Source organism: Nannobrachium achirus (assembly GCF_963921795.1).
Source record: "Nannobrachium achirus genome assembly, chromosome: 4".
Taxonomy (NCBI): Eukaryota; Metazoa; Chordata; class Actinopteri; order Myctophiformes; family Myctophidae; genus Nannobrachium; species Nannobrachium achirus.
Genome location: NC_137813.1, coordinates 32,972,713 through 32,981,217, shown reverse-complemented (window position 1 = coordinate 32,981,217; position 8,505 = coordinate 32,972,713).

The following is an 8,505-nucleotide window of genomic DNA, read 5'->3' as shown; positions in this document are numbered from 1 at the left end:
GAGCATGGCCACAAAATCAGGTTCCGCCAACTGGAAGATGCTGCTTGGCCCATTAAGAGTCTTTCTAGTCAGAATGGTTGCCCCTGGTGTCCAAGGGTTGGCGTGTAGGTAAGCCACCAGCTCATCATTCTCCCAGATTACATCAGATACGTTTTTCATGGGTCTGAGGACTTCCACTCGGGAAATGCCATTAATCATGGAGGCTACAAACATCACACCAGCATTGGTTTCGATCACTGCATCACCTTTGGCATCCACAGCAATGATTCCTGCACAGCTTCCTTTCAAGTTTTCCGTCATTACTTCTTTGCATGCCTCCCTAAGACCATAGCCTTTGTGATGGTATAGACTAGCCACCTTCTGTGCAACTGTGTGCCTCAGAAACACATCTCCATCTCCTGAGCAGGTAATGGCTAGCTTGTCATCAGCAAATATTCCTGCCCCAACCACTGCTGTATCCCCAACTCGCCCTTTCAGCTTCCCAACTACCCCACCTGTAGATGTTGCAGCAGCCAATTTGCCGTAGCGATCCAAGGCCACAGCTCCAACTGTTTGAGGATGGTTGTTTTTTGAAGTATTGCCACCACTGAGCTTTGCAGTTAACTCTCTGCGACGCACATCTGTATAGAAATACTCAGGTCCCATAGGTTTCTCCTTCTCCCCTAAGCTGTGCAAAAACTCTTCTGCCCCATCTCCTACAATGAGTGAGTGTGTGCTTTTCTCCATGACCTGTCTGGCTGCTTTTACAGGGTTCTTGACATTCTGAAGGCAGGCCACAGATCCAGAATTCATGCCATTGCCATCTACTATGGTTGCCTCCATCTCATTTTTGCCATCTTTGTTGAATACAGAACCTTTGCCTGCGTTGAAGAGGAAACAGTCCTCCAAGGCTTCCACTGATCTCTGGACTGCATCCAAGCTGCTGCCACCTTGCTGAAGTACTTGTGCACCAAGGGTCAATGCTGTCTGAAGGGCAAATTCAATAACGCCTAACACTTTGGCATTCAACATCATCTCCTCTCCAGCACCACCATGGATCACCATAGTATAGCCTGGGTTCATGGAGGAGGCAGCATCAGTATTGACTGTTGCTTTGGGCCTTAGGCCTCCTGGAAGATTTTCTTTGTCTCTGTTCTTTTGCCCTGCTTGGCCTTGTTGGAGTAGACACTCTAGGGCCCCCATCTGGCATGCAATGGAGTACCTAACAGCAAGGAGCATCACTAGCTTCAAGGTTATCTTCAGGCTTTCTTGAAGCTTCTCTAGTACCATGGCAAAGCTGCCTTTTGCATTAAGCACAATACGCACTGTGTCTTTCCTCCCTAGATAGGTTACAGCCAGCTGGTCTTGAGCATAGACATTCCCCACGGCACAGTCGACACCTTCCATCATATCTTTACCTGTGAGGTAAACAGAAGGGCAGGAAAAGGTCTCCAGGAACGTCTTCAGTGGGTTGTCAGAGGGGATAGACCGGCGTAAGGCAGCAAGGTGAGGCCCAACCCCCTGTCCACGTTTAGTGGCTTTGATGAGGTTCTTATGCTCTAGGAAGGCAACATGAAACAACTGTAGGAGGTCAGTAGTATATTGGGGCATATTATCTGGGCCCACAGAGGATGCCAAAGCACCTACCAGCTGGCGGGAACGCATGGTGAGAGAATATGTTGGATCACAGCGGCCATGTTTGTAGTGCCGCATATGGGTGGGCGTGATAAGAATGTGACTGTTGGCCGAGTCACCGAGAATCTGCCTCAGGGACAGCTGCAAGGAGAAGTTGATCCAGGCATCATAGAGGCCTCTCTGGCCACGGATTGTGGAAAAGACATCAGGGTAAGAAGAAACCTCGAAAGTGATGATTGGATAGGTCGCTTTTAAGGGAGGGCTTGGATTTGGGTTGTTAATGCCTTGCAAGGGGAATGCTAGAGGAGACGGGGAAATAACATTACGGTTATTTATGATAACAGACCCACTGTTGTTCCCTGTCTCAGATTGGATTTGGTTCAGGTTAACAGTCTCAGAGAGATGGTAAATGCACTCGGAGACGAGCCCAGCCACCATTCCATCCACAGCACTGTGCTCAAACACCATGCCTGCCGTGCTGTCCTTAAAGACCACCAGGTTCACAACCTGTCAGAAGAATAGGGGGAAAAAAACAGGTTAGTACTTTTAAGGTTCTGCTTATTCGTACAGTATCTCCACAGATACCTGACAATAGTAAAAATCTCATTCTAACTCTGACACTATGACTATGGGGCTGTTAAGTATGACATCATTTTGTAGGCAGAGGAGAATTTCTGCCCCCAGTTTCCGTGAATCTTTTTACTATTTTTACTATTATTTACACATTTTTCTTCTCTTTGTTGTTGAAAGGAAAGTGTTAGAATTATACTTTAGTCGTTATTTTTGTCTCGGATCTGTTGAAATAGCGAGGGACAGAAAATGCTCTGGGAGCAGAGTTCTCCTCTGCTACAAAATTATGTCACGGCTTAAAAGCCCCATAACAGACTATAACTAGAAAGATGAAAATGGAAAATTGCGAGTGTGGTTGCTGACGGTTGCTGACTATATTCTACAGTAAGCTAACTGTCACGTGAAGCTCGACCAATTGATTCCCTATTGATTCCCACTCCCATTGATTCCCTACTGATTCCCACTCCCATTGATTCCCTATTGATTCCCTACCCCATTTCCAATGGCAGCGGAAAAGTTACCCTAGTAATCAATAAAGTTTCCAGAAATGTTACCCTAGTAATAGATAAAGTTACCCCAGGACTATAATGTGTTGCCCTGTTGGGCAACCACACTAAAGATTTAATCTTAATCTGATTACTTGCGCCAGCAGAGCGTGCAAGTACTACGTCCGGCAGCGTATGTATGTATGTATGTATGTATGTATGTATGTATGTATGTATGTATGTATGTACAGTATGTATGTATGTATGTACATGTATATCGGTGTCCTTCTTTGTTTAGCCTGTAGGCCAGTCAGGGCCCAGCATTTCTGGCAACATCATCATTAACAGCCAATGAGGGATCAGCATGCCTGGTGATGCCAGTGGTGATGTCACTGGCATCCCAGAGGTGATGCAGTGGTGAGCACCAGTAGTGCTTTCGAGGCTGGACGTGACCGGACGCTGTTAGGCCAATATATTTCCCACATGCACCATGACGCAGGGATGGCGTGGAACAGTGCATGCTAGAACCATAGAGTTATAGGCTATACGAGTGATGACGCGCCATATAATATCTAATCAAATGGCTATTTGCATAACAAGTTTACCAGGTTTACCAGTGAGTGGTGGGCTTGCGCATCCCCCAGATTCCCAAGCCCTATTCATATGGACAGGCTACTTTAACGGCTAAATCTCGATATTCGGATGGCACAGAGATCCGATAGCACAGAGATCCGATGGCATGGAGATCCGATGGCACGGAGATACGATGTCCCTTACATTTGTAGCACGGCTCGTTTGAGAGAGAGAGACTGGTCTGGTCCATTTGAAGAATTATAATGCGGCATTTTGAGGTGGAAACATGGAGAATGCACAGGCTTAATCATAAATTTGCTGAGAGTGAGAACCATAAGTTATAGTTTAATATAACTTGGAGTTGGAGGAGAGCAGAGCTGGTCAGTTAGGCTGAGTCCAGAGTCAGACCAGCTGTGGCTGTTGCACTAATTGGTTTGACTTAGATTTGCGTCTTTTGTTTTTGTGTGTGTGTGTGTGTGTGTGTGTGTGTGTGTGTGTGTGTGTGTGTGTGTGTGTGTGTGTGTGTGTGTGTGTCTCCGCTCTCATAGTTGAACAGCAGCATTTTATAGTTTCAGTGAGAGCTTGATAATGTCTCATCGAATCTCCGTGCCGTCGGATTTTACGGCCATCGGAATAGCACTGCGCGCCCACTTTAACACCTACTGTAGGTTTCCAGCGGAAAGAAAACACCAAAGCACCACTGGTGAGCACACCTCATGGCGTGCTCTGCTGGCGCACAAGTAGGCCATACATGGCCCACAAGTAGGCCATGTATGGCAAGGCGCAAGTTGGCACCTTGACAGTGTGCAGTTCTGATTTAGATTTAGATTCTGCTTCTGTGTGTTTTTGAGAAGGAAAAAGAAGGTTCCATCCTGTACCTTGTCATAGTATCTCAGACAGGGCCTGTCTCCTCCTCCCAGCCGTACAGCATTCAGGGAATCAGCCAGTTCGGGTGGTGAGTTGCAGTCCTCGAGGGAAAGTGCCACCACAGCGCTCTCCATCAGGCCCAGTGATGCTGCTGCAACCCCTCCTTGCACCAGGATCTCATCCCTGAGTGCAGCCCAGGTCTTGCGCTCCAGGGCAGAAAGATTGCAGATGGAGGGTTTGCTCACGTTCAGCTCTTTGGGTTGATTGATCACACAGGCCACCTGGCTGTAGATATCGAGGAATGGTAGAGCATACATCGCCCCCCCAGTGCTGGGACGCCACAGTATGTCGATAGGGAACACCCCTCCAGCACAGGTGACGATGGCGTGGAGGCTGTCTGGGTACACCTAGAAAGGTGTTTTATGAACAACAAAATTAGATTTGCATCATATGAATACAATAGTTAAAAAATAGCAAACAGGTTTAACATTTCTTATTTGCTGTCTTTGATGGAATTACTCTACCCCCCCCCCCCCAAAAAAAAAAGAAACGCACCTTAATCTCATCATGCTTTTTGCCAGGAATGCGGCTGGCAGCGAACACCTCAGACTGCTGTGTGCGCTCAGTGGCCACGTTGCCCTCCACCAGCGAGGGCTCACTGTACAGCTTTGCCACTGCCCAGAGCAGAGTTGCAGCCCGCTCCAGTTGAGTACATGCTTTCCTTGCCCTGGACGGGGGCAAGACAGCAGGGAGGGCTGTGGAGGTTGGCAGGGGGTCAGTACAAGACAGGAGCCGGGTCTTGAATTGTTCGGTCACCCAGTTCTCCTTGCCCGAGGCTGAGACTGTCAATCTCTGCTGGACCTCCTGCAGGACAGCCCTCTGTTGACCCAGTGTGTCTTTGAACTGGGGGTAAAGATCAGGATTCAGAGTGAGCTGGAGAACACGGCCTGCCTCCTGCATGGTGACATCCAGATCTGGAATAGGGTAATCTTGAAGGGCCATCCTATTAGGTATGGGAAGAGAGAGAGAGAGAGAGCAATAGAGAGAGATAGGGGGGAGACAGTTTGAGGAAGAGGGGGGAGATAGAGAAAGTGTGAGAGAGCGAAGGAATGTCATGTCATCTAATAAATTGCGAAATATATTTTAACTTTGGCCTCCATAATATGGATGCTCATTATCATTCTTACATTGTGCAATTTCTATTGTATTATTTTTGTGCGATGTTGAGGATCAAAACCCCCAAAAAGTTACTCTCTTATACTGGGATGAAACAAGAAAAATCTTGAATCCTAAATTGTTCAAACCTTGCTTGGAGACACACACTTGCATGTGCGCATGCACGCACACACACACACACACACACACACACACACACACACACACACACACACACACACACACACACACACACACACACACACACACACACACACACACACAGTTCATAGAAAATAGCACCATTTTATCATTATGAAGTGACATCTGCAAGCGAGTTCAGACAGTCAACTCGACTTGCACTGCTGGACACTGATACGCTCTTTTCACTGCAACATGCATCCAATTCAGGTCAATCTATTTAACAAGATGTGGAATGCATTTTCCCACTCCACCTATGCGGCTGGTCCTTTGATCAGATTGAAATGGTCTTCAGTGTTCATTGTAAGATGGTACCATTTCTGACTACTCGCCCTGTGTCCCCTGTGAAACCTGCCTACCAATGACATCATCAAAGCAAATGAACACTACAGCCCTTCTTTTCCTGGAAGGTTAGCATGCTGAAATAGAAGTCATTATTGAATTAATTACAAAAGAAACACTTTAAAATCTTGTTTTAAATGACTACGAATTAAGACATTGGTAGGCAGGTTTCTGAACTGTCCACCAGCCCACCTCTGAGACACTGAGGAAGTAGATGGAAATGGTGCCAGCTTATATTAAGCATTAGTGAGGACCAGTTAGTATACAGTGTGTATATGAAGATAAGGTTGAGCATTTCTGAAGTGCTCCCTTAAAGGAGTAGTTCGCCCCCTAAATATTTTTTCCCCTATTGATTACTCACACCATGACTTGACTCATTGACTTGAGTTCAATGATATGTTTTGTATTTGTCGCATTCCTGTCGCAAGACAAAAATGTGTTTACTCCCATTGGGTCCCCATACGGGATCAATGGGGGTAAATTTATTGTTATCACATTATTGTCTTAGGAATGTGACAAAAAACTAAAAATATTATTGAACTGAAGTCTCCATGGCATGAGTAATCAATAGAAAAAAAGTCATTTTGGGGATAAACTACTCCTTTAAGGTGTATGTTTCAGTATAGTGACAATTTAGCAGCTTGGATGGAAAATCAAATCAGCATGCTGCCATTCCTTCTAAATCAATCGGTTTGATGCGATTTGTCTGACTGACGCCCAAACCATTCATTCAGTCTATTAAAGCACGCAAGGAATTGCACAGAGCTTCTTTGTGCGTGAGTTTGACTGACATGTATGGAATCCATTAAAGGTTTGTACAGTGGATTCTCAGCGTCTTGACAATAGCCCCTCCACTTGACTGCTATTGCTAGTGATGACTTATGACAATCTCCTGCTTGCACGAGAAATCAGTTACTCCACCTCAATTAAGCTAATTACCCCCTCCCAACCTCACCTCCCTTAACCCCCAGCCCCAGAAAAAGAATACCATGGTGTTTGTATTGGCAGTTGTCATGGGAATATAAACCTCGCTGTATGACTTTGTAGGAAAATTCAATTACGGCTGATTTGCCCCATCAGCACAGGCATCAGCATGTGCCCTGTGCACAATGCTGCCAGTTTGTATTCTTTCAGTGGGTGGATTTAAGTCACCACTGTTCCTGACCTCGTGATTGTCTGGGATTGTGACCTAGGCAAAATTAGATTGCACCTCAGTTACGGGAAATATAGCCATAAAAGTAAAGGAGACACAGAATGTCTGTGAGTGCAAAAAGAGACATATATACAGTATTGGAGTGAACACAAAGTGATTGCACAATAAAGCACAATTTTTACTTTACTCTTTTGATTTTCAAGTGAAACGCATAACATAAACACAAAGAAACAACAACGCACATTTTAACAACAAGCCTTGTTTGAAAGTACTAGAGTACTAGATACTTTGTGTTTAGAGCATGGGTCTTCAACAGGGGGTCCGGGACCCCTAGGGGGTCCTCAGAGTTACTACAGGGGGTCCTCCAAATTTTTAAAGTTTTTTTTCTCCTTTTTTATATTAACCACTTGAACCCTAGTGTCCATATTCTGAGAACTTTAGCCAAAAATAGCAGATCTACAAGCTCACAACGCCTCGCAGCACGAGGTGTTATGAGCTTGTAGATCGGCTATTTTCGGCAAAGAAGTTTGGTGTAGAGGGGAAAAAGAGCAGACTAAATACAGAGTGAAAGGACTTGTTTATTAACTAATGACTGTTCAAGTGGTTAAATATCTGAAAACACAAGTTGACTGATGAATCTGTTGACTGATGAATCCAAAATACACTGATGATTGTGCCGTCAAACAATGAAACTATATGGTATCTATGGGTTGTGGGGGGTCCCTGGCTCATCTCTCTCTTGACTAAGGGGTCCTTGGCCTGAAAACGTTGAGGACCCCTGGTTTAGAGCCTTCAACAGAAAGAACCTGAATTGTACCATTTTACTACTGTAGTGAGACAATAGCAACAGTTCATCGCTCAGTACTCTTAAAGTACCTTTTGGACATGCCAAGGACCTTTTCAGACATAACACTATAGAGAGGTATATGTGTCTAAGTTTAAGCTAAAAGGTCTTAAAAGAGATATAACTATTGTATTATATTCTCAAGATGCAAGGTTTTTATTATCACATCTCATATGCATGTGTAAAATGTTTTGGTTTGTGTTTTCAACATTATAGCAGGAATAACAACACTAATTAATATATAATAGATAAGAGTTTGTTAAGAATAACAATAGTAGTAAGTAGAAGGTAAATAAAAATAGCTTTGTACATTAATCGTAGAACACTTTGAATTGCTTGAAGGTGCTGCTGTGTGCAACGGTCCTACGTATAAATATTATATCCACTTGTGTGCGCACTAAGCTGTGATACCTGCAAGTATCTATGTGTATACATATGTTTGTTCTTTAAACACGAGTGGTATCCAATTCCTCTGACAGTATGCTAAATTCTAGGTAACAGGAAATCTAGACCTGAAGGAAGTCATCCGATCAAGAATGTATCGCATACTAAAGTTATGAGTCATTCAAGTTCGTCAACACAAATCAAATCTGATAATGTTTGCTATGGTTATTTTTATTTATTTCCATGGTCATTTATTTTGTCTAGCTTAGTCTTGAAGTACACATTTAGAAACTAACTTTATCTCACATTAACACATT